The 27,962-nt window shown below is 51.9% G+C and overlaps 1 protein-coding gene across 2 annotated transcripts in view; it reads right to left on the bottom strand.

Moving 5' to 3' along the window:
• Nucleotides 1-27,962, bottom strand: part of LOC116946641 (arf-GAP with SH3 domain, ANK repeat and PH domain-containing protein 2) — a 109,347-nt gene that overhangs the window by 47,294 nt on the left and 34,091 nt on the right. The window lies entirely within an intron of this gene.

The raw sequence follows: 27,962 nt of genomic DNA on the forward strand, positions 1-27,962 counted from the left end.
ATCTATCTTCGCAGCGCGCTTGCTCTGCGAGACTCGTCATCTCTCCGTTTGCCGCTCGGGCTTTCCCAACGCACCTCCGTGCGTACCGCGTGCAGGTGCTGCTACATAAACAGAACTGTGTAATGCGTCTCCATATATAAATAAATAAGCCTATTGCTCTATTGGCTTTCAAGACCTATATTACCCCAGCAGAATTTGTGTCGGCGAGCAAACTCGGCACCGGCTTCAACCTTCCGGGATCTCATCAGCAGTCAGACCTGTTAAACAAATGCCGATTTGTTGCCAGATGTTATCGGTAAGAGCACTCCCATCAAAATTACAGCGACCAGTTAAACGCAAACAGCGCTGTTGTAAAGCAACTCATTATACGCCGCCGTTTTGGTGGCACATTACCCATAATGCCCCACAATTTCAAAAATTATCACCTGACGTACCATTACACGCACCTTGAATGCAGTTTAGTACTAAACGGTTAAAACATAATCGGTAACTGCTCTGTCCTTGGGTCTTAAAGCAAAGAGCCGCCGTTGATTTATACCAAATGACAGGCCATCCACGTTCTACAAAGAAGACGGGAGGCGGCTGGTTCGCATCTCATACAGAATGTAATCACACTGTCATGATGGCAGATGCTACATATGATGCCACATTTAGCCGACTTTGGGCACAGATGGTTACAACAAAAATCCAATTAGGGTATTTCTCTTACAGGGGCTCCGACCAAGACGTTTCTTGCTAATACGAGCAGAAACCAGATTTACATGGAAATTCCACAGACATACCAACAAGTACTCAGCAGCCACGCGATTTTAAGGGGCATCCATTAAAACTGACCAAACAGGAGGGAGGCCCAAATCGCCTCCCAAGAGGACCGGCGACGCCATGGTACCAAGGCGTGCACACGAAACGAGACAGGTGAATTGCACCTTCCCTTGTTTGCCAAACGACTCTTTGTGGGGGGGTGAAAAAAAAATCAAAGTGCCCGTCGACGAGAATCTCACATCGCTGTACAAGACACAGCGGACACAATGACTCGCGAAACCGCTTCGCTCGATGGGCGCACGACAACGAGTGTGCCCGTCGCTTGGCACACCGACATCTCGAGAGCAGACGACGTCCGCCTTGCTGCCGGGATCTGCCGACATCCGTGAGACTCAACGACGCTTTCCCAGCGCCGTGCACTCGGGGGTCCTGCCCCACGTCGTTCGAAGCGACGTGCAAACAACGTTTCCCCCGGGCTACGTGCCGATAGTTTATTTCGGGAAGTGAATTCAATTCCCTCTCAAGAGTTCGGAATTAAATTCCCTTAAGCATTCAGTTCACCGCCCCCCCTTCTCCCCTCTCCCTGGAGAAGCTCCCGTGGCACTTGGGACGGAATGTCCGCACGACGCCACTGCCGATCGGCATTGGAGAGCTTTAACAGCTCAACCGCAAACGCCTACGCGGTGGCTGTTCTGGATTCAAGTGTCGTCTACCAAAGCGAAACTTTTTTTTACATATGTATATATATAAAACGGTCATGCGCCACCTTCATTTTAGGCGCATATCTCACGAGCACGAAAATATATCTCAGGCGATCAGGACGGAGGGTTTCTGCAATTCACACGGCTCGCTCGGAATTGCCACGTTGGATATGAATACGGCGCCGCGCACGCACGCTCACAGTGTGACAATGTGCGCAGCTATTAGGGCTATAAATGGTGTTACAATTGATGGCTTTGCGTTTTAATGGGTTGCCACAACACCCAGCCACCACCAACTTGAAACTCAAAAGCTCAGAATTCGTTTTCCGTTAACACAACGGACTGATGTCTACGACACTCGGCATGTGTGTATGTGTCACACGCAATCCACTGTGTGTATGTGTCACTCACAATCCATAGTGCGTGTCACTTTATAACCCACAGTGTGCATGTCACTCACGATCCACAGCGTGCATGTCACTCACAATCTACTCATAAGCCTTAACCCAAAGCCCACCCACTCCTCTCGGTCAGCATTATATCTCCAAGTCAATTTTACAAGGCGAATGCCGCAATCCTGGGAAACACGGACAACACATCACACATCCCTGCAGTCTCAATGAGATACGCGATTACTGTGTGTAAGCACGCACCATCGATTCTGTCCTCGGTAGAGAAAGGTAAAAGGCGCGGCCCTGCAATTACTCGCTCACATCCCCGTTGGCAGGGCCGCTACTAGATTGAGCTCTAGAGGGCATTTTTAGCCGATGCTTCATCACTATCCAGAAGCCTTGGAAGAGGTTGGGGGGCGGGGGGCGGTGAGGTTTTGTTTGGTGACCCCTGACCCCCTAAGTGGATATATCATGACAGCATGAGCCACAGAGGCTCAAAATTTAATAATATGCGGCCCTCAAGTGGAAAGCAATAACGTAAAACAACAAGTGAACCAGGCCTAAATACTCATGCTCACGTAGAGCCGGCATTGCCAGCAAAAAAAACACAAGCTGATGTGCCTCGTCAGCCTTCAGATAATAAAAAAATAATTCACCCCGGTGACTCATTAGCGATGGAAATATGCAAATAATTGGACCACCTTCAGACAGAGATTCTTTTAAAAAAACTGAACTCAAGTTTGGGAAACATAAGGCTATCATAAAACAGGAAATACTATATAGCAGCATTATCAGATATGGAAGCATATTGCAGAGACCCTCATCTGGCAGTGGAATGACCATGGCTGATGATGAAAATAGGAAGAAGGGGATGCAGCGGTAGCATCCTGATTCACGCACTGTGCTATGAACCAAGCGACCCCGAATTAAATTCCTGCCCATTGCCAACATCAGTGGCAAGCGATATTTTAAACGTTCCTGGAACCTCCCCTCTTCACGATCCCAAATAATTTTGACAACTCAAGATGGCCAGAGCCACAAGGAGGTGTACAGGGTGAAATGGGGGAGGGCACGGGGGAGGGGGTAGAGGTTTGGTGACCCCTGACCCTCTAAGTGGAGATATCATGACAGCATAAGCCACAGAGCCTCCCTTTAAAAATGTGTGGTCTCTGAATTGCCGGCTCTACGCGAAAACTCATGCTCGCGTAGAGCCGGCAATGCCAGCAAAAAAAATACCACAACGGCTGAACCACTACACCCGATTTAGACGGACTCACCAGCCCTAAAAAAGAGAACATTCATTCACCCTGGTGACTCATTAGCGATTAAAATAGGCAAATCTTTGGACTGTCTAAGAGACAGAGCGCTTTAAAACCCGAACTCATGTGTAGGAATGGAAAAGGTCAGCGTAAAAGAGGGGCGGTGGGAGTGGTTGCATTCGTGTAGCAGTGGACTGACAAAGGGCCGTTGCATGATTGTTTTTTATTGAACAAAATAGGAAAGGACACGGAAGTCTAACCACAGCACCATATCACTCATCGAGGTGGAAACAATTTCCCACAAACCGCACACGTTGCTTTTCGTAATGAGCGTGTCTCAAAAAACTAGCGGGCAGTTGCTAAAGCGTGCAGGCGGTGCAACTGCAGTGGAGGCGCCTGAAGGCCGAGCTACGAAGATTGGGGGGGGGGGGGCACGCCACATGCTCCGCACGCCACGGCCGCTAATTTCACACGACGCACGTGATGGCCGTGGCGGGTTCTTCTCAGTTGTTTGGCTCTCCCCAGCAGCGTGTGTTCGGGTTGTTGCCCCGCGTCGATCGAAACGACCTCCAACGTTTACCCACGCGGTGCTCTACGTTGGCGCGGACAGCTCGCAAAAGGGCCAGCGCGCCACACACGTCCCCCCGCTCCGGATCCCCTTTTTTCCCCCGGCGATGATTTACCCCCACACACCGGGCCGCGTGGTGGTGGGGTAGGAGGAGGTAGGGGGAACGCCGGCGGAATTCCCTCGAGATGAAACGCAGCGACGCTCTAACCTCGGCGCGGCCAAGCACAAGGTACAGTGCCTCGCAGAAATACAGTTGCTCGATGCAAGACTTCCGCGACAGAAAAAGATGCTGCCGCGTTATTCGAAGAAAACAAAATCTGGCGGAAATTTTGTTTCACGGAGGCGGCTCTAATAACCGGTCGTTTTTATTACTCAACAGGGACCACGAACGGTGGCCACGCGCGCTCGCAATGACCCTGTAAAGAGCGGCGGCGGCAGTCTTAAGCACGTCTCCCGCGCACGAATAAAAATTGTTGCGCTGCGACGGGCTCGCCGCTCCCACTACCCGGGGGACAGGCCGTGACGGTCTAGGAAGAAAAATCGTGCGCACACGCAGCATGGGTTCTGCAATAATGGAAAGAACCAGAACGAGAGGAAGACCTAACAGAGAATGGCTTGACGATGACGACATCGGAGATTGGTGCCAGAAAGATGTGGCCACTGCTTGAGCATATTGCCACAAGGCAGAGAAAAGTGGAAACAAATGATGAAGCGTGCAGTGGACACCTAGGGGCTATCTGCCCATGGATCATGACAACGATGATGATGATGACGAACCCATGAAGTCTAACCTAGACTTTACTGGTTCGAATTGAAGCCTGAAGGCCCCTCTCAAGCCTTCCGCAGAACCGAGGAAACGAGGCCCCACAGTGGCCGTAATCAACAACAACAGTAACAACAACAGTAACAACAACAGTAACAACAACAACAGTAACAACAACAGTAACAACAACAACAGTAACAACAACAGTAACAACAGTCACAAGCTCCGTTGGAAAGCGACCGCGCTACGGGAGGCGCTAGCCACCGTCGCAGACTGGCGGTGCGGGATGACATCGGTCACCTCCAATGGTGGCGGGGGAGTTGTAGCCGGGAGGATGAACGTCGGTGACGATGGCGGCGCTTCTCTCCAACGTGGAGGAGCGGCGGTGGGCGCAGCGGGTTAGCGCGCTACGCTGCGGTGGCAACCCGATGTCCGATTTCCCACTCGTGGGCCGACACCGGTGACAATTATCTGAACCGGTTCTGGGCCTCCCCTTGACCTCAAATAAGAACCTGGTGCGGTGTGTAGCAGACATCGCCACTAGGGGGACAAAGGCGGCCGGGCGTGGTGCTGACCACCCACCCCGTCGTGTGACGTGCCGGCCTTCACAGGAGCTCGCTAACAGCACTTGCCCCAACAGTCTGCTAAAGGCTACACGAGGGAATTTTTGTCTTTGCCCTACGAATGCAATGATTCCACGCGTCTCCCCGACGCGTTTCCAGGTCGTGCCGCGTGTTTGTTCGGCACGATGTTCCGACGTGTCGCTCCTACTTCCGGCACCACGCCACACGACCCCGTAAACGCCGGAGGGCCATCTGGCACGGCCGCGACAAACTATGGCGTGGGTTTTGCTCCTCTGCCTTGGAGTGCTTCTGTAGCCACGGCGAGTGGATAACAAATACGGACGTGACGTTGTTTCGACTAGATATAATGAATGGACAACAGGTCATGTATTTCTCTAAGTGAAAATAAAACTTTTTTTTTTTGCCCAGGCAGTTGTTTTCCAGCAACCTTTGCACTGTTTTTTTATTATTACAACAGTGACGTTGGGCACTAAAGCGAGAAATAAGAGCACTTGAAAGCACACAGACGGGAATGCTGACATGGATGTTGGGAATATCTCAGAGGAGAAGGAATGAGGAAGTTGGAGCCATCGTAGGGGGAGTGCGGCGTTTATCGTAGCGACTGCCATGACCAGGCTTGATTCGGGGTGAGGGGGGGGGTGGAGAAACGATGGGGGGAGAAAGGGGAGAGAGGGGGGGGGGGAAGGGGTGGGGTAACTATACAACAAAGCTCAGGGGCCCCCGAAAAAATATTTTTCAGATTTTTTTTTTAGATGGGCAGGAATGCAGCCTGCAGCCACAACATCGCGTAGCGGGGCCCCAAGTTCGTCCGGGCGGGCCTGGTCGTGACCGCTTCGGTTTGGGAGTGCGGGACGTCGCAGCATGCGGCAGGTGGAGTCTGGGTCCGAGCCACTTCCCGTGCTCTTCGCTCACAAGGGCCACCAGGTGACTCCACGGTCGAACCTGCCCCCTCACCCCCGCCCCCTCACCCCCGCCCTCTCACCCCCGCCCCGCGAGGGGTCCCGGACACCGGCACTGATCACAGAGACACGGAAGCCTTCACCGGACAGCACCTACCACACCTGTATTCAGACCCAACGTGTGAGCATGCGAGAGACGGACACTTCCCATTTCTGCTGCTCTCCCCCGCACTGCGTGGCTCTTGAATTCCACCCCGACGCCTCTTTTCCCCCAATTTCCTTTGCTCAACTCAAGGGATGTTATGAACATTTGTCAATTACAATGTTCATAGTGGCGTTTGTTGCTGGCCTTATGGTGTTGTAACGGCCTCTGGGCCTGTGCACAGTAACCGTGATAACAAAAAAAACACAATGAGACAGAGGTGTGGATGAGAGGGCGCAGTGGGAGTATGAACCGCACGGAGATATCAGCTACAGTACAGCGATAAGGAGCAAGAGGCAGAGATGCGAGGGCTGAAAGAGGGAGAGATTCGAAAAAGACCAAGTTGAGCGTAACGGAAAGCATTGCGACACACAAGCCGCGCCTTGTAATTGCCTACGCGGTAATTTAAAACACTTCGCTTTAAATGCATCTGGAAGATATTTTGAGTGCAGGGGGCCAAGGGTCTACCGCTTTGAAGATGGCTGAAAGATGCCTATCGCTTCGCGCTTTGTGAGAAACACCGCGGGCAGCTTCGGCACAAATGCAGACAGTGCCGGTGGCGTAATCAAACCGACCTGCGGCAAAAGCAAGCCGGGCCATTGTGGGAAGAGGAGGAAAATTAAAGTTGAAGAGAATGGAATTCATTATACGGCTAATGGCTTTTAGTTACCGCGCGCTCACGAGTGCACTTCGCTTGCCGAGCGCGCAGCGGAAGCAGCAGACATCACAACAGCAGCAGCAGCAGCAGCAGGGATACTGCCACGGTGTAATGTCGCCGGTTCGATTCCGTCTCCGGGCGCGCCAATTTTCTCACTCATACGCGGCAAGTATAAATGGGCACGAAGCAGTTAGGGCCCATCGGCAGCCCACGGTTGCTGGGGTAAAATGCGGGCACTCCGACCTCTTCCAGGATGTCTTCGCCAGCGTGGCAGAGTTGGCCAAACTAACCTCTCGCGAGGGGTGGGAGGGGCTCTCTGGCGGAGCCTCCCTCTAGTGTAGGGCCCTTACGCCAGCAGTGGCCTCGGCTGTCAATTGCGGGGCCTGTGTCTTCACCTCTGGAGGTCCCAATGGGCCCAAGCGGAGTGCCGCGCTGCGCGGCCGGGAGCCTGCGGAACGCGGCCGGGAGCCTGCGGAACGCGGCCGGCCGCTCAAGGTGGGAGTCCAGAGAGCAGCAGCAGCAGGAGCCGGAGCCAATCAGGACATCAGTGACCCCCCGGTGACCTTTGCAAGCGGAAGGGAAAGCTCAATCAGTGTAATTGCAAACCATTTCCTGGCCAGACGGCGCTCGCAAATGGCCATAATGAGAAAACCCAATTGGGGTTTTTCTCTTGGAGCTCGAGAGTGGGTCATTCGAGTCACCGTCGCTCAGTGACGCCCGTGCTGGCGTCAGAGCGGCTAATTAAGCGTCGCTATTAATCAGTCTTAAGCCGACAACGACGCCCTCCGACCTGAAATGTGAGTCTCCGTCCTTCCGGACTGGGGTGCCAATGCTGCCTTTAATTCACTAAGTGACACTGGAAGGCAAACTGGCCCCTTCGTGAATTTTATGCGGATGTGAGCGGACAGAGCACTGAGCCGGCACCGCTGAGATCCTGCGTTAGACTTCAGGACTCGGCCGCCCACAACACAACGGGGATCCAGAGCGCACGCGAGTCGACGGCTTCAGCCTGGGCATCAACAATTGCACAAAAAAGCAATCGCCACTTACAGTCAATAGTAAACAAAGCAGAGGGTGGGAGAGGGTTATGCTATCGCTCTTGATCACACAACCGCACTTTTGACCTTTGGCTGCCAACCCCAAGCCAACACCTGGGCCTGGGGCTGTCACCTGTCCTGGCTCTCCCAGGATCAATCAATGGTTGAGGTAGCTGTCCTGGGAAATCTGGAAGTCTTCCCAGGACATTAAAAGTCCCGGTTTTAATCAGTGGCGTTATAATAAACCACCCAACCATGCCGGTCAACCCCCCTCCTCTGCTGTAACTGTCCTGTGATATGTTCCTCCCATGTAATGTACTGGTTTTATTCTAACTCAGAGGTGGCAATCCTGCCTGGGCTCCTCCCGTTTGTCCAATCCTCTGCTCCACCACACAGGGTCATAGACCAGACAGCCCATAAAGCCAAGGGGGTTCATCGGTAACACCTTGGGTGGCAAATGCTGCCAGTCTCTACCATGAGCAGGATCTATAATGGGCAAAAGGCCTAGCATTCACAATGCGTGTTTTACAGACAATTTATATTTATATTCATATTCTGTAGATGTTTCATATTATAATACAGGAGTGTTTTTTTTCGAGATCAAATATGCAATGTTACCCTTATTTAAACTCCATTTTTCTCATGAAACGCTACTACAGGGGCCTTGCTATCGCACAAATTTGTGACGTAAAGATGCTTTTCTGGAAGAAAATTATCGCGTGCATTTGCCACCCAGGGCGATACCCATGCATTCATCTTAGGCTCGGGGCTCAAAAAGGTATTAGCCACTTGTGCGCAAGTCACGAGCATGTGCCATGGCTGCCGCAGGCGGTCGCGGTTAAGAGCTCAGCAGCTGGAGCTGGGTGTGAGCCCTCGTCCCAGGCACAGCTGCGCATGAAAGCTACGGGAGCGCTCCCTCGGGACAAACGATGGCAAGGAGCGGGGGCGGGGGGGGGCGTGGAGTTGAGCAGGAGCTGGAGGAGCTGGGGGGGGGGCACGCGGCAGACTTAAGCCGGAACATTTGGTGAAGTTGTTTTGACAAAGTAATACTTAAGCGTACAGCTGGCTGATGGTGCGTGGATTGAGACGGCGTGACCTTGCAGCGCGAAGCGTCACAGCAGCAGCCGCAGCCGTGCCGGAGCGCCGGCTCAAGGTGCCTCCGCTCAGCTTTTATGATCGTGGGTGACGCGCCAGGACCACAGGCGGGATTAACGCAGGGGCTTTAAGGGGCTGCAGCACAGGGCCCTCGGATTTTGAGGCCCCTCCCTCCCGCAAAAAAGTTAGTACAATGCTTTATAATGATTTATATGCAATACTATAGCACCAGGAAAAATCCCACAGCATAATGAAAGCCACAACATCACTCCGTGTTTTGCTACCGGTGGCGTGCACACGTGTGAACCAGTGAGTTTCTTTCGACTTTGATTTAGCTTTTTGCAATTTCCGCAACGCAGTTAAAAGTTGGAACTCGAATAACCGTGGTGGTGAACGAGTTTGGCTTCAGTTGGCATGGTCGGTGGTGAATCAGTGAAGGAAAGGGAATTGAAAATACAAAGAGGGCGGCCCCCCGCTAAACCATAAGACCCTCGGGCCACCCATCAATGTTGATCAGGCGAAGGACCTGGTTGGAGGGTTCATGATGCAGGAGCAGACCACAGCCAGCGCAGAATCCCAGCAACAAATAAATAACAAAATATCACACAAAATACCGTTCAAACATCACCCACTTGAGAAACGACAGAGTTCATGATCAGAGTTAAAGTTTTTAGCCGACAATTTATCCCCCAAAACTTTTTTGGTAGTAAGAACCACACAGCAACAACAACAACAAAATCACCAACCTGAACAACATTACTTATCTCCAATCAAGTGACACATGCCTGATAAGTGCTTGGCAACATGTACTACATTTGATATTGAGGACAACTCATCCGAACCAGAAACCCTTAAAAATCATGTTTTTTTTTTTCCCCACCAAGGTCAACATCGGCTGTAACGAATTTCAAGCGCACCCAACCGGCGTCGACACGAGCACGCCGGGTAATTGACTGCTCTCTTGTTGGAGAACAGCTACAACCCCGAGCCATTCACAAGCACCGCAAACATTCACCGTCGCTCACGTCACTTGCTCGGGAAGTTACGCCGCAAGATACCACGGCGGGCCACATGTACCGCACGCACGGACCACGTCGTCAATCCACGGCTGGACGAGGACCTCCCCCCATACCCGTTGCGGGTTGTGGGGGGCACATTTGACCATACTTCACCACGCCGGTTCGGTGGTGCATCGGTGGCACTTCGGTGCCGTTTCGATGCCGGTTCGGTGCCGGTTCGTGAATGCGGGGAAGCAGAGACGCCGCCGGAGCATAGTGCGGTACAACAACGGATTTAATCCGCACTGCGGAAAAAATCCTTGCAGCGGCCTATAACACCTGTTATGCATGGTGGTCGCCAGGGGCAGGTGGTGGGTTAATATATGAGTGAGGCACAGAAGCTCGTGGCGGAGGGGGGGCAGGGGAAGGAGGGGGAGGGAGGGGAAGGGATTGGGGTGCATGCAGTTTATCATCTCTATACCGAGCAGCAAAGCATTTGTACATTTTCTTTTCCTCTTTTCACTCGAGGGGGCCCAGCCCCACGGGGGCCCTGATGACGAGCCACCACTGGTGGTCGCCCATTCAAACACTATCCAGGCTCAAACCTGCTTAGCTTCCGAGATCTGACGAGACCGGTCGCATTCCGGGTGCACAAAAACAAGCCGACGGAACGTAGTCGGAAGTTCGCATCGCCAACACCGCCAAACGCAGGAAAGAAAAATCCTCCATGCACGTGGATTATGTAACGCTCTCCAACATGCGTCCGTCCTCGGAAGTACAGTACTTCATCAGCAATTATAATGGTGACTCTCGCGCCAGGCGCGCAAGAAGCACTGCGTCCGTAGGCCTCGGATAAGGCAGGGCAACCCCTAGGTCAATGCGGCCGCTTTTCCCTTACGGAAGTCCCCAATGGTAGCACAACTAGACATAAACGTCTCATTCATAACGGGTCATCATCCCTACGCGGGTAATTGTGACAGCTAGCTACGGACGTACGGACGTACGGACGGACGGAGCTAATGCATTCACGCTTTCAACCGCAGTCAGAAAGCGTTACAACAACAACAAAAAGCGAGCGCAGCAGCCGAGCGCTGCATCAGCTGGCGCCGCGCGTAACTCAGCTGCCGACTGGACGCGGGGTCAGCCATCCCCGAACAGGGAATCAACAGCTGGAAGTTGGAACGCACCCACGGAACATCACCCAGGGGAACCAGCAACAATCCGCCCACTGTGTCCAACAACACGGCTGCCTGTTTTGCGGACGATTTTGCAATGAGGGTTTTTTGTTTTGCCATTCCACCATCCCCCCCGTCACCCCCTCCCCCACCTTCCTGATTCCCACTGGGTCGGAAACTCGCATTGTTTCTCAGTCCGGTCGCTGCGCGCCGCAAGATAGTGGACATCATCGCCGGGTCCAATGGCGACTGAAGGTCAAGTCGACTCGCGTGTCACGGGAAACCGCGGGAGGAAGGTCGTTGGAAAAAGCGCTGAGCAGCGACACAGGGGAAGGGCTGTACGTGGGGAACTTTATTTTATGTAAGCAGCTTTTCGGACGCGTACGAGAACGAGTGACCTCTCCCGTCGCTCCACTGCTGGATGAAGGTCGTGCCGTGTCGATCTTTGTGGGGGAGGGGGGGGGTAGTTTGAATTTTACTTGAGCACGGTCGTCTGCACGGGTTCATGTTGGGGTGGGGGGGGGTCGGGGTGGCCAGCACCAGGTCGAATGTCATTCATCGCTGACGCTACCCGTGGCTGGGCATTGTACGCAGGTCTAGTTTAAGTTTAGCTACGATTGTTCAACCAGGTGAGAACTGAAGAGACCAGCGACCTGGGTAATTAGTCTGTCCAGGAGGGGGTTGATGAGTGCTACGTATGTGTGCGTGCGTAAAAAACAATTTGAGCAACTTTTCGAAGTTGGCTAGATTTTCAGACAGACATCGGTCCAGGAATTTTTAATGTCCGCTGGAGCATACGGTTCATTATTGTGACGGTTATTACACCCGCAGTGATAACCAGGGTAGCTGCCGGATTCGAACCGCGAACGCTCCGCAAAGAGGAACGAACGCCCTCCTGCGTCATTGTCTCTGGGTTCGCAGTTGCAGTGCGCCAAGCCACTGCGACACCACTCCACCCGCGTTATAATTATGGGTGTAATAATGCGTCGGTTCACCGATTAATATCCATTCACGAGGTCACGATGTGCGCACTGAGCCGTGCGTGTAACAATTGACATTTTGCGCTTTTGTATATGTTACACGTAATGGATTCATGTGACCTCTGCAGCTCCACTAGCCGCCGTGAGTGTCCGTCCGGACGAGTGTGTGCCACACGGTGAGTGGCGAGGAGTGGGTGTCTGTGGCGAGTACCGGTGTCTGGTCATTGGCGTCAGCCGAGCGACGAGCGGGCGAGTGTCTGGCTGATCGGTCGGCCGAGCGGCGAGTGTGTGGCCAGTGCCGAGAGCCTTTGGCGATACATTACCGGCCCTGTTTGCGATGGAGCGACCGCGGCAAGTGACGCAAACAAAGCTAGTCATTATCAACCATCTAACCACAAACGTGATTTTGTTTTTATTACTTGGCTTTTTGTTTGTCTCTCGCTACCTCCACTCTGTACACAACAACCCAATCAATACCAATCGTGTGCATGGGCACGCTCCGCCAAAGCCCACGCATGCCTCTGCGTGCGCGTGCGACTCCACTGACATTGAAGTTGCAAACACGAGCCCAGCTACGGCCCAACCCCGGGGCAGGGCACGGGTGGCACGTCGCGTCCCGCTCCCTCCCCGCTCGCTTACACACAGAGACAGGTCCCTGGGAAAACTGGAGCAGCGCCAATGCTTGCCGACTTGAACGTCGCCAACGCAAAACTGCGCGCACGTTACTTGCGCTGGGATCAAATCGCGCTCTGCGTGGATTTAGATTGAAAACTCGTTTCTTTAAAACTGCTTTTTGTCTTTCGTTTGTTATCCTTCCACCGCACCTTTGATTAGCGTGGTTGGCTAAGTATGGTGCAAACAAAAGTTCACACATGTATGTATCTATAATACAGGGGTTTTTTTGGGTTAGATCGCGTGAAAAAATAAATGTGTCATTAAATCCGCCACCACCCGACAGCCTTTTAAGTAAGGTTTGTCACGTAAACAGAACGTGCCAATTCGTGACTAGTACAGCACACCAGTGTGTCGGAGAGCAAAGCCACAACATTTACAATCGGAGTACGATGTTTCACCAGTAATTACAACCAGCTCCATCAGGCGACAGCCAGATTTGCGGATAAATCCTCCTGTTTCGTTCCTTCTAAAGAGGGGTAGATGTGATGACAACACTTGTGAGCACTTCTTGAACACACATGTATGTCTGTTGAACTTACGTACAATGTAAAAGAAGTTCAACATACAAGTGTAGAGGAGTATTGTGAGTAACCAATGAGGGGGCGAGCAGGAGGAGGTGCGAGCGGGTCGACAGTCAAGGATGACGTCACGTCACGGGTTGTGTAAGGGGCTTCGGAGAGCACCTTCGGGGACAAAAGCGGGGCCGAGCTGAGGGGAGGAGGAGCCCAAGGGGTTCTTACGGAGTGGTCATCGTGGAGAGCCAGGGAAAGGATCGGCTGAAGAGGGTCTCTCTCTCTCTCGTCGCGGAGTGGTGTTGGCTGAACCCCCGTGCCAAGCAAACGAACGGGAGAGCCAAGGGGATAGCCGATGGTAGGACCCAAATAGTGTTCGGTGTCCGGGGTAAAGGACCAAGATAGAGTGAACCTACACTGGTGTGAGTGTAGGATGTCGAGTGTGACAGTGATTTAATAAACGGCAACAGCCCTCATAGTATTCTTGGTTCTTTCGTTGAAGTGACTTTACCGAAAGAACCAAGAATATGAATTCCTGCAGTAACGAAAGTTTTAAATCAAAATGTAACAGCCTTTATATTATTCCTCGTCTCTGCATGAGTCTACTGCACAACACATACATACATGTATGTATGTACGCACGTTGAACATCAACATACATGTACGCACGTTGAGCATCAACATACGTGTAAATACGCATGTTGAGCTTCTTTCGCACCGTACGTAGCCAACCGTGCTAATCGGAGGTGCAGGGAAAGGACAACGAACTAAACACAAAAATCAGCCGTGAGTATCGAGCCACACGTTTAGGCACATTTATAAAGTCGCAACCGTTATGAGCAGGGTTATCCCTAACGCACGATGTTCGTACACCGCAAAGCGTTATTTAACGGGGGCCGGTTCAATGCCGGCGAGGAATCTCGAACGTGCAGCAGTGGCGGAGGGTTTCCGGGTCGGTGGAACCGCTGACGTCCGGAATATCACTCCGATCGATCGGTGGCGGCAGTGGCGGTGGTGGCGGCAGTGGTGGCGGCGGGGGCGGTGGCGCCTCACGCGACGCCCAGACAGTCGTGCCGTCCGTTTCCGCAAAATTTTGTCAAATGCCGAGCAGGGCTGAGCAATCACTTCCCAACTGAATTGTATGGAAGGGTGAAAGATAACTTGATGGTAAAACTGTGAAGTACAACAACGAAGTCCGGCGACAGCGACGTCGCGCTGATCGTCAAGGTTGTGAAATGTAATATCGGACTGTAACATGCGGTAAAAAACGGATATGGGTGGCAACCCGAGTAGAGGGACGCCAGCGAGACATTTGTATACGAGCCACGGCAGTCGTATCGACTGGGCTGTGGCGGACGGCAGTGAGTCACGTGCGAAGCATCGCGGTGAGCGAGGCTCTGAAGAGATTTTTTTTGCAAACGGCAAGCAAGTAAAAGGACAAAGGGAGCTCCCGCAGCCGAGTAAATACATAAATTGGCTCACAAAAGAATCTGAGCAGCAGTGTTTCGTTAACACGGAACATTTTGCTGGGGGGCCCTCAAAGCTTTTGTGGCAAATTACAAAAGTCTCTACGATCGGGACGTCATCACCGGTTTGTTTACAGAGCGATGGTTTAATCCGGTTACTTTACCCGATCTGAGCATTTCAAGTACAATACGAGCTCGGACAAACATCACCGTATACCCGTGTAACCTTTGCATTGAATGTACTTTATGCGGTGTCGCCTATCCGACTCGCTGGGGACCATGTAAACGGGCGGCCATGTGAACATGACGACTACACGCACGCGCCCGTAACTGTGCTGGGCTGTTGTTATCATTGTTGTTGTCAGCCTGTAACCTCCCTGCCTTTCCAGGAGTGGCCTCCGAACTCAGCGATTTCACCTCGCTTCCATCGCTTCTGCCATCTTCCTCGAGTTGCTTTTGTCCTGCGCTTGCCCAACAGCCTGCCCTGGGCCAATGCAAAGCGCCGAATAGAAATATGCAAAACAGTTGCAATTACTAAAAATCGAATTATCTTAAAGGTATTTAAAAATGTTGAGCTTTTTTTTTTACAAGGATCAGGGTTCGAACTGATATTTTGTGTAACCCCTTGAGCTGCTTGGGAATGCTCTACGCCTGCGCTTGGTTTGCTTATGCCCAGCGCCACCACTGCTTCCTTACCGCCCGCAGCGTCCTACCCCACAGAGAGAGAGAGAGAGAACCCGCAGCAATTGCACCGCACACACAAGGTCACGCCATGCCCTCCAAAAAGATAAAGAAAATAATTATAGCACTTCAGAGGCAGCATCTCGCGAGGGGAGAGATGGAGAGAGAGAGAGAGACGCATGAGACGGGGGAAAACAAAATCAATGCGCAAATAGGCTGTGATACGTTTCTATGTCACGCACACATTGGGATTTGCTTTTGAATCTTTAATGAACTTGTCGGCAAAAAGCCAAATAAACGGCAGGTCGGTTCATGTGCAGGTGGTGCTGGGTAGGTTGCTGCATGGTAGGATCGTGAGGGGGTGCCTGCGATGGCTTGGGGAGGTCTTCATCCAGCAGCGGATTGACCATGGCTTAAGAGGATGATGAAGTTAGTAAGCAAAGCCTTCTTTTGCGAGGGCATCTTGGCTGATGAGTAAGGATATAACAATAGTTTGTGTTTTCATATTCAGAAATCTTTTAATCTTCATTGGTGAATGAAAGCCATCCCAGTAGGTCACATGAAACACATTACACATACAGCTTAACCTCATCATCAGCATCATCATCAACCAGGATCTATTCACCGCTGAATAAAGGCCAAAACTAAACTATTTTTATTTTACCAGGTAAGGCCCACTGAGCTATATTGCTCTTTTTTTCAGAAGAGACCTGGCCACAAATAATAGCTCAACGAAGTGGCTTATCACGTGGAAATTTATAGCAGCCAAATACCCTAAACGCGTGACGCTGATTCTACATGTGGAGAGAAAAACTGGAGGACCCGGAGAAACATCCACGCGACCGCGGGGAGAGAGAGACACGCAAACTCCAAATATACAACAGGTGTCAGGGTCGGGATCGAACCCACGACCTCCTGTAAACCCGGCAAGGTAGTTAACATCTCACCACCATGGCTCCCGAGCTGTCACCCACTCACAGTCTTGCGACACAACAATCCATCTGGCTCGTGCGGATGAACTAATTTCTTTGCTCCGTCTCCACAGCTAACGTAACCCGGGAGCGAGTTTCCTCCTTTAATTCTTTATAAAAACATATTTAAAATCCACAAATTGACGAATGCCTCCCCACGCCAAGTCAGTCACGGGGACTTTTCTTTAGCCATACTTCACTGCGCTGGCCACCCGATTCTCACGCGCGCTGATAAAGATGCACGTACCGCGAACCATGCCGCTCGATATTAAACAACCAACCAATGCATCGTGCCAATACGAGCGACTGCTAAGGACACTCTTTACGGCAGTCTCGTTATGAAGTTACCGCTTCAGTGAACGTAAAAAATGAATAACAGATCCATTAAAATAGCGGATTTGCTTTTTCACTGAGAGTAAAGAGAGATGTCGATATTATGGTTGGCTGGACTCGTCCAGCCAATATTAAGGTTTACAGCGACGGAGAGCCCAAAACATGTATTGGATTGCAAAGAAGGGGGGGGGGGGGGGGGGTGGGAGCGGCGGTGGGGTTGATGCTGTTGATTAGGCATGTAATGATTTCTTGAATCACAGCTCTGGGGCTGCGAGTCTGTTTCTATTTGGGGTCATAACTCCAATCCTAAATCGGTCGGCTTTTTTGTCCGGTTTTCTACGGCGCTCTTGTAACGTCTCCTGTGTTCTGCCTCGTTTCCGTCCCCTGCAACGTCTCGGTTCTGCTGTTGCTCCGTCTCGTTCTTTCCATTAGCCTAAAGGTAACCCACGCCCATACAGCAGTCCAATCTGCGTGCATTGTAAATACAGAACTACAACTCCACAAGGACAATTTGATGCACGTATAATACAACACAATTAATATTTTACTGTATAGACAATCGAAATATGTCCCTATATTAAGACTACATATGGACATGGGGGGCAAATATTAATTGTGTTGTATAATACAACACAATTAATATTTTACTGTATAGACAATCGAAATATGTCCCTATATTAAGACTACATATGGACATGGGGGGCATGCCTGTTTCATACAGAGAGGCAGTCGGTCAGAGGAGGATTAATAGAGAAAGGTCTCGAGCCTGGATTTCGACAGGGCAGGGAATCAACAGCACGGTGGGCTGGGACAAGGGAGTTTAAAATGCTGATGGCAGCAGAGGAGAAGGAGCGACCCTCCATAGAACAAAGTCTGCCTGGGCGCTTCGACAGAAAGTCTTGGTGAGGTGAGCGGAGGGTACATGGAGTGGTGTAGAATGAGATGTCAAGGGGCGAGGTCAGGGAACGTGTAGAGAGGAGTCTAGTGAGATAGAGAGGGGAGAGGGAGGAGAGTGTGTGTGGAGGGGAGTTATCATGAGTGTAGGAATCAACTAATCAGCCAGCAAAGGGGTCGGGGGGGGAGGTCTTGTCACGTTGGGTGGCGGACACCTCGGGTCATCTCTGCGTCCCATTACAAGTGTCATTCCAGTTGATGATTGCAAGTTTCCCAGCCCGGCATCGTCGGCAGTGTCACGGCGAGTGGTGCGGGGCGCAGCTGCCGGAACCCCCGGGGGGGGGGAGGGGGGTGCCAAGGGCTCTCGAGAATTCCTCCGCGACGGAGCCGCGCAACGCTAGGACAGCGTGGGGGGCGCCCGTAGCTTAGAGGGAACGGAGTTCAAATCTCGCATCGACCGTCCTCTCCAAGTGCCTCCCCAGGTTGTCGCAATCTCTCGGGCCTTGCACACGTCCTTTCTAGCACACGTCCTTCCTAGCGCACGGCTGCCATTGTTCGCAGGGAAACACGGAGCTAACTTCGCCTTTTCAGCCACCCGTAAGGCGATTCTGCACAACTTGGGTCCTATGTGCCTCGTTCGTGAAGGCAGGAGAGCAACTACTGCGGTGTCTCTAAAATAATGTTAATGATGTTCCGGCGATTGCAACATAAGCCAGTCATTCCAGAAATTAAACAACGCATATGAAGAATGGGAAGCGGGCCGTGCAGTGGTTGACGTGTTGCACCCCGAACCACGCGACCCGAGTTCGATTCCCGGCCGCGGCTAACATCAGTGGCGAGTGATTATCTGATCCGGTGCTGGGGAACGTCTCCCTCTCACCAACCCGTACTGATCAGCGTGGTGAAATATGGTCACATAATCCCCATTACCGACAAAAGTGTGGTGAGGCCTTACATGCAGCGGTGTATTTGACGACGGGCTGCAAATCGTTATTTATTTTCTGGTCGCGAATGATGACGTCGCTAAACTTACCTGTGCTGCATTGCACAACGATTTTGCCATCACAGCCGGGCGCAATAGAGAATGTCATCATTCAGAGGATTGACACGCATCTCAAATTGACTAAATTACACTTCTGTCAACTCACTTAGCCAGAGACACTCAGCCGTTGCTAAAACATGAAGCAAAATTAAAATATCAATGCTCTCTGGAAATTTCAATTGTCAATTATTCGTACGATTTAGAGAGAGAAAATAATGCCCTGCAAAATAACACAGCCCCGGGAAAGGAGAGGCTTCCAAGCTGACTGGCGACCCCACCGCGGGTATGACCTGTAACCGCCTATTCACCTTTTCAACGACGTTACGGACAAAGCAAAGAGCCGAGCACGTGTGTCCTCCAAGCGACCGCCGCGTTCACGCTTCGTCGTGAGCGATCCCCAGCCATGATGCGGTGCGGATGACACGACTTGGCATGATCGGTACCGCGGACCCCGCCTGTCGCAGAGAGCCCGCGGTTCCAATCCAGCGGGCGGCCCTGGTTATCACCGCGGTGGTGTGGACCAATCAGTTTCAAAGACAATGCGTATATTATCAGAGCATGTTGTTTGTTTGCATGTTCACCACCAGTACCGTGTGGTTAATGCAGACAGGATTCCTTGCAAAATGGCTCTGTTTGGTGTTTTAACATCTTAACACCTTTGATTTAAAGCTTTCGTGACTGCAGAGATTCATATTCTTGGTTCTTTCGGTAAAGTCACGTAGAAGGGAAACAATAAAAAATATTGTTTTATATTTTTATTATTTTATTGTTTCCCTTCTACGTGACTTTACCAAAATAACCAAGAATAAGAATATCTTAACACCTGTTTTATTGCCAGGAAGGGAAAACCCTATTCTTATATGACCGTAAAGTACGTTGCACCTTCTGTGTCACAGTGGAGGTAGTTAAAGATCCTGTGACGCCGTTCGAAGAAGAACAGCAGCAGGCCAAGGTCCAAGTTCGCCAAATTTGGAAAATTAAACCGCAGATGACTTAGTTGGGAAACGAGAACCGAGTCCCCTGCGATGTTATTCTGGATAACCACGTGATGGAATAAATAATAATCGAGGGAATAAGAGACGGAGATAGGATAGGGGGAGATTATAGAGGGAGATGAAAAAGAGTAAAGAAGAAGGGGAAAGAAGGGAGGATGGATGTTCAACTTCTTTCGCACCGCATGTAGCCAACCATGATAATTTGAGGTGCGGACGGCGGAAGGTCCGGAGCGAATCAACAAAAGGGGGACAACGTGGGCGTAGGTGTATAACCGGCGGTGTGTCTTGATTAAGCTGTGATTGATGCTGATAAAGAACCAGGCCCCAGACTCCTGTAGGTGGAGGCGCTGGAATTTTTTTTATTTGATGTTCTTTTTGTTCACGTATGCCTTCGACTCGTAAATAACATTCCACAGCCAGGAGGACAGGACGGGCGATCAATTATTCACAGAGCCGTAAGGCTGAGCACACCGTGCTATCCAAGCCTACCATGCAAATCTACTTTTTCAAACTTGCACATCCAGCGGAATGTGAAAGTCATCTTATCAATCCTATCTGGTCCATCTTAACAATAGACTGACAAATGAATGAAAACACAAAGATTAAAATTTCCCGCCACCCACAGCCCCCGTGTAGCCTTAACAGACTGTTGGGGCAAGTGCCGTTAGCGAGCAGCACCTATGAAGGCCGGCACAGCACACGAGGGGGTGGGTGGCCAGCACCACGCCCGGCCGCCTTTGTCTCCCCGGTGGCGATGGTTACACACCACACCAGGTACTCATTTGAGGATAAGTCGACCTAGGGGAGGCCCAGAACCAGTTCAGATAATCGTCACCGGTGGTGGCCGTGAACGGGAATCGAACTCGGGCGGCCGCCGTGTTTGTAGCGCAGCGTGCTAACCACTGCACCTCCACTCCCCCACACTTGTGTGTGTGTATATATATACACATATACATACACACACGTGACTGTTAAACACGGTGCATATGACCAGATCACCTGGATTGCACCGTTCTTATCAAGTCGCAGAGGCTGAGCAGGTTCGAGCCGGCTTAGCGCTCGAGGATATGTGGTTCACCGTGCACACGGGACAGGAGGTGCAGCGCGGGTGCCATGAGAAGCAAAAACCTCGCGTAGTTCTGCACTCCCCACTCACCTTCGCTAACCCCGCACTGACCAGCGTAGGTGGCGAGATGTTACCTACCTCGCATGGTATGCAGGAGGTCGTGGGTACAAATCCAGAATCTGACCCCTGTATATTTGGAGTTTGCGTGTCTCTCTTACCCCGTAGTAGTGTTATTTTTTTCTCCGTGTCTTCCAGTTATTCCCTCCACATTTATAAATATTCGTTTTGAGTATTTGGCTGCTATAAATTTCCACGTGATAGGCCACTTCGTTGAGCTGTCATTTGTGGCCAGGTCGCCTCTAAAAAAAAGAGATATACAGCTCAAGTGGGCCTTGCGTGGTAAAATACAAAAAAAATTGTTCGTAGTTTTTAGTTTTTTTTTGTGGACAAAAATAAAATAACCCTGAAACAATGAACTTGAACTTTCAGTAAACCCACAATGCCCAGTGTGGTGAAGTATGGCCATTGAGCCCCATTGACTTGAAGTGTGCGGAGAGGCCTTCATCCAACAGTGGAATACAGACGGGCATCGCAGACGGGTGGGATGCACGATGGTAACATCGTTGGGCTCGTGTCGGGACCACCAAAATATTATTTCCCACACGCGCTTCGACCACGTCGCTTTGCTGCCCGATCGCGACCGTCGCCAATCCAATTTAAATTCAACGCGGAAATCGATACGCGCGGGGGGGGGGGGGGGTGACGTAACCAAAGTCGGCCTCTCCATCACTGAATTTGATTACGTATTAATCCTATTTAATAGGTAAGTGCAATGACTCACGGAAAGGCGGATCGGATTCTCGGGGCTTTACTTTACCACGGCCGGCCATGCGTGCCGCTCCGAGCCGCGACCACTGGAGGACGGGGAGTGGATAAATCGGCCTCCATGCGTGACCGGGATGCTGCTGCTGCCACTGTCGCTGCGCAGTGTAATGGTGAGCGGGGCGGCAGTTGAAACAACGATGCGAGTTTCTTAACTACCCCCCTCCTTCTCTGGCTCTGTCCACCCAGCGATGGACACGAGCGCAGCCCCAACAGTTGTGTCGATTGGAAGGACGGTCGCTTACGGCGGCACAACTGTAGGTACCGCCACCTCTTCCAAGATGGCTGGCTAGCGTGGAAGAGTTGGCCAAATAGCCTCATCTTGTCATTCTGTCGCACAGTTTTCCTGCTGAGCAGCAGACTTATTGTAGGGGAGTAGCAAGGTATCCTCAAAAATGGGGGTCCCCTCTACAGCTGCTTCTAGTGCCAAAATAATGAACAGGCATATTTGCGTTTTGTTCCCACACAGTGCTACTTATTTTACCTACCCCGAGACGGATGATTGGCTGAATCAACCCCCAAACAGGATGTGAACTTGTCACCTTCCCATTGCGAGCCGCTCGCTCTTCCGCAGAGCCACCTGGCCGGATAGTCGATCGGCAGGTCGCGTGCGGCGGGGCAAAGTGTGGGGACTCCCACCTCTTCCGAGGCGACTCGCTGGCGATCGCGGATGAGCACGCCAGATACCCTGCGGAGGAGGTCTCTCGCCAGAGCTCTCTTTCTAACGGAGGCCTTTTCGGCAGGAGCGGGGCGTGGGCAGGATGTTGCGGGGCTGCGCCTGCGCTCCTCCGCCGCGCGTTTTGCGCTGCGGCGAGCGCGTTGGGTCAATCGCGGCCGAGACGACAAAGATGGGTGGCCCTCGCCGAACACGGTGCGGGGGCGTCGTGGACGATGGAGCCCGCGGCCCACGCTCGACCGATCAAGTCTCCCGATCCCCGCTCACCACCCCCCCCCCCACCCCCTTCTCTGCTCTCGGGTCCACCAAGATAAAATATTCACGACGACAGCTGTCCCCCGGCCAGGGAGCCGCTATACGTCGCTGCACCACGCTTACGAGAGGGGGGGTGGGGGGGAACCGATGTCCGGACAAATCAGGCTGCGTCATGGAAGTTCCGGAGAAAGCGGCAACGAAGCGGGGGGACGACGGGCGGGCAACTACCGCCTTGTCCCACCAACTCCTCGTTGTGCCGGAGAGGGCACGCGCGCCACAACTCAGCCTGGCGGCAGAATCCTCGTCGTCGTCGTCGTCACTTCGGGTCGTGCGGGCGGGTGTGGCGCCCCGCAAACGGTCGAGGGAGCACAGGAAGTACATTCCTCGACGGGGCCCGCCGTCCGCCGCATTGTGCAAGAAGCACGCGGACCAAAATCGCCCGGCGTCCGCCCCGGATCTTGTCAGATCTCACGAAGCTAAGCGGAGTCGAGGTTCTCTATCGCGCCTGGATGGGCGATCAGCGTGCACAAGGGTGCCACGAGGGGTATATGCTGCGGGCAGTGCTGCAAGATCGATTGTTGTGCTGTACTACGCTTCCACTTCTATGCTCTCCCCACCTTCATCATCCTTCGATGACCAGCATGGTAGAGTATGGTCAAATCACCTCCCACAAACTGCATAACGTGGCAGTTATCTAACCTCGCGTACATTCGCCGAATGCTTAGGCACAGCAGATGCATGTTCCCACGTTCAGAGCCGTTTGCTCTTTCTTTTGCTGAGCAACCAATTTCTCCCCTGTGGTGTAATCTTCGCATTTCTGACCCGGTCACAATTCCAACCCGTTCACATATCCGACTTGATCACACATCCGCCTCAGTCACGAGCAAGTGGTATGTGCGACGTGTGTAAGCCGTGAAAACACACGCGCGTGTGTGGGGCACATTTTACGGATGCTAGGCAGGGCGAAGCTTCTGTAGCATTTAGAAAAATGTCAACGTACTGGTTGGATTTCCGAAAATGATGACAAGTATTGTCCTTCACGCGAGGGAAGGCGATGTTTGCCACCTCTGTTTCACTGGGTATGTGTAACCCAGCACTCCGCGCCACCGCCCGGATGATAGATCGTCACAAGTTGTAGTCGCAGTTCGATTGAAGGATCATATATATTTTTTTATTTGTTTGTGCCATCTCAATTGACTGGGGGGGAAAAAAAAGATAGGTACAAGAAGCCCGGGTAAGACAGAGAATTAAGTTACGCAAAAAGTCTGTTCAAATTGATGCAACCAGACGGAGTATCGAACGCAATGTTTACGCGTAAACAGCATGGACAGAGCTAAATGGGCAGAAAGGCCACGACTGCCGACCCCCTTCAGAAAGGACACGGCACGGAAAGAGCCTCTCTCATGCGTGGACGGAGCGAGGAGGCAACGTGACTCCACACACTAAGCGATTAACCCAGCGTGCCGAGTTCGATTCCCGGCCGGAAGTAAAAATCGGCGGTGAAACCCGGACCCATTCTGGGACATCCGCCTTCCTCCTGCTGCACCTTCATTAAGCCAAATTGACCAGCGTGGTGAAGTATGGTTCAATAATTTCCATGACTGATATGGCGTTGGGAGGCCTTCATTCAGCATTGGATTGACAAAGGAGTTGTATATGATTATAATTATAATGATGCTAATCAAATAATAACTGTTTTAAAATATCTCAGGATTTGAATTGTGTTAACTAATTAAGCTATTAATTGTAATTTTCGTATATTACATCCAACAATGCACCTGGAGCTCTCTTACCATCTCCTCTCCCTCCACAGGGGCCACTCAAATATCAGGTATAAGCACCGAAGCAAAATCTTAGTGCCCCAAGCAGTTCAGGCAGCCTCCTCGAATTCACAATACAAATAGCGTTGTGCAAAATGTAATCTGGAACCGGGATCGTTACGAACCTCTCCATACGGAAGGAAAAAAAAACACAATTAAAATAATGACATTTGCAATTGGCCAATCGTGATTTCACACAACTGCGATAAGATTAAGTTGAGTGGCTTTCCCACCACGTAACGTTCGTAGTCGCATGACCTACCGAAAAATTATTTCTGTAAAGCCCCCCCCCCCGCTGACGCCCTCTCCAGCTGCCCAAACGCCAGCCCGCATTGGGCTGGCACCACCACCGCCCGCAACTCCAGCTTCTCCAATATGCACAAATTCGGTTTGCCCCAGGTGGAATGTGAGTGCCAGTTGCGTGAGTGCTTCATCCCCCACGGCGGTGACGACGTGCTGGCTCAGCGGCAGGGAAGGCGTTCGAGTTAGTTCAATACCTGGTTGGTGGTTGACGTGGCCCATCATCCCCCCGGGGAGGGGGGCGGGGTCAGTAAAATGAGTACCATGATGGAGGGGAAGTTAGCAGTGATCGTTATATGGATAGACTCTCCCCGGCCATTAGGAATGTGGAATATTTACCACTGGCTCAGGTCTGTACAACAGAAGAAAAGCGCAGCCCCAATGCTCATTTGTATGTAGAGTATGCTGAAATTATTTAGCATAGTAAGTAGCCAACCGTGCTAATCGGAGGTACGGGGGAAGGACAAACTAAACACAAAAAGCAGTTCTAAAGAAATGAGTTTTCAATCTATATTCAAAAGTGCATTGCTCCAGTGACTTCCTAATATCAGAAGAGCGTTCCAGACGGCTGCAGAAGTGCATCTGAAAGCGCGCGATGCGGTGACCATCTTTGTTTGATGGCCAGCAAAAAGCCGCTGCTGAGAGGATGACCGGAGTTCACGTGATGATTTATGCTCCTTGTCGAGATCAGCAAGGTGTTTGTTGGTCATTTGTGGCGAGCACTTTGTGTGATGAGCAGGGAATCACTGTCGTTTCGGATGCGTCACGCAAAAATAAATCACGTCATCTCAGCCTCACGCCACACGCGCGATGGATGGTCTCTCTCGTTCATAACAAAGCCACCCGTTTGAGGCTCTCCGAAACACCACTGCAATGCAGTCTGGCAGGACCAATGCACGACAAAACTGCGCTTCTTAGAACAAGCCAAACATCCTAATTTGCGTGTCTGCGCTTTATAAAAGTTCGGCAGAGGGGTTCTTTTTAACAATACTTGCCAAAGGAAAGGGATTCGGCGGTTGTTTTCCACCCAAACTCCGACGTGGACCTCTTCCAAACGCAACAACAACACGACCACACGAAGACCCCGCCCTGGAGGAGGCCCAATAAACGTGGGAGAAGTTTTCCGAGTTTATCGCCGGCGTCCATCAGCGCCGGCCTCACGACGGGGGGAGGGGGGGGGTGCTGGGAGCGATGTGTCCAGTGTGGCTCGCGTGGCTCAGCATGGCTCAGCATGATGGAATGGAGCACCTCGCCAGGACAGAGCACCTCGCTGGCCACGGGGCACGGGCGGTGCTCGCTTCGGGGGGCAAGGAGAACCAGCGGGCGAAGAGCTCTCGAGACCGCGCCAACGCAACGCCAACCCCCCCACGGCCTTCGCTGCTTAGGACGAACAACACTCTGGAGCGGCCTCGACATTCAGTGTCTCATCAGCAGTCGGGCTCACTAGAAGCAACCGCTGGTGAACTTTCCCATGTTTAAAGGCGGCGCCCGACGGTTGCTCAGCAGAGTTGGGACGATTAGCCCACTGGGTCGATGAAGCGACTGAAGTTCGTAATCAACGCGCGTTTTTCCTGATCCATTGCCTTCAGAGAACGGCCGTCGCTCCGACATGCTCCCTTCAGAAGGCGGGGAAACAATCTGCACAAGCCACGCCCGGCTGACGATGCGAATGACATCAGCAAGCCACGCCCATCATCTCCCATCCAGCGGCACACGTGTGAACAGGTCTCTACTTTTGTTACAATTTTTATGCGACCAATATTATCCATAAGAGGTTTTTGGGTTAGATCGCATAAATGTATAAATATATATTCATATAACTGAACTGATAATAGATACGGGAGAGTAAATCGATAATTTATAAAATTAGTTCACCCAGCTCTAGTGTTCATGCCTAGGAAGGGCCAAACCCTCTCACGCTCCCAACCTCTGCCTGTCCCTCCCTCGCTCCATCCCTCACTCATTCACTCGCCACCCCCGCGCCCTCGCCATCCCCTCCCTTCCCTCCCTCCTTCCGTCTCTCTTCCTCCTCCTTCCCAGCGACGCCGTCACACTGCACCACCGCTTGCTGCGCCCTAAAAAAACAGGATGCATTTTCACACTGGAGCCCTCTCCTGTCAATCAGCGGCGCGCCTCAAGCTCACTTTAAGTGCTCTCCTTTGGGCTGAGCGTGCACCAAGTGCTGCATGTCACGCGCTCGATAGTACGTGACTTTCTTCAAGTATCATAAATAATTCTCTAAAATGCGCACGAAGTAGTTTTTGTGATAATTACAGTCGACGGAATGCAACAGACGCGTCACGCTCACTTGAAGGACTGGCTGAGGCACCCAGCACGTGGGGCGAAACGTCGGACATCGTGCCAGATGACAGACAGCACGGTACAGCACAACCACGGAAGCCTACGCAGTGATGACGAACCCTCATTTGTCGATCCACTGCTGGATGAAGGCCTCCCCATGCCATGCCATGCCAGTCATAGGGCCGATTTGAGTAGGGGATCAGTTCAGGTATCACACGTAACCAATGTTAGCCCCGGCAGAGAATCAAATTCAGGTCGCCAGGTTCACAGCACGGTGTGCTAACCACTGCACCACAGCTGCATGCACCGGGGGATCTATTTTTAACGTGGTCACCGTTCATCAAATGCCTTGAGCATCTGGAATAGTAAATGAACTCCAATCAGTATCGCCTGTCACCTTCAATCATATTTGGATTGCACCTTTCATTCGGAATTAGCTCTGCAACGGATAGCACTCCCCCCATCACCCTCCAGCCCCACCCCCCACAATGCAACGAGTTAGTTTTGATTTTGGGTCACCGTTCGATTCAATAACTAATTATTTCGTCTCGTTTATCGTGACAAATCTGAATTGTCCATTTAATTTGTTTCGTTCCATCTCGTCCGTTCCAACGGCCCAGAGGGTTACGTTTGCATCTGTTTAGGACGACTTGAAAACGCCGCAAACGATCCTTCCAGGGCACGCACGGAGCCGGATGCGTATCCCGTAAGCACAAACGTCGATTTTTTTAAATCGCTCAATTCACCGTTACATGCCGTGCCCCACCAGTGGCGTAGTGTGGCTGGAAAGGGTCCTGGCGCAAGCAATGAAATGGGGCCCCCTCTCCCAACATCCCCCCCCCACCCAAACCCTCTGAAGCACGGAGCCTTGGGCAGCTCCGTCCCGTGAGTCCCGGTGCGATTGCACTGCCTGCGCACTCGATAGCGAGTGAGTGCAGTGGACACGGGGTTAAGTGTGCACATGTATTTCCCCTTTATACATATATAAAACGGCACGTGATGCGTGCATCCGACCGACTT

This window comes from Petromyzon marinus, chromosome 27 (genome assembly GCF_048934315.1).
Source record: "Petromyzon marinus isolate PM22_M1 ecotype Great Lakes invasive population chromosome 27, UKy_Petmar_22M1.pri1.0, whole genome shotgun sequence".
Taxonomy (NCBI): domain Eukaryota; kingdom Metazoa; phylum Chordata; class Hyperoartia; order Petromyzontiformes; family Petromyzontidae; genus Petromyzon; species Petromyzon marinus.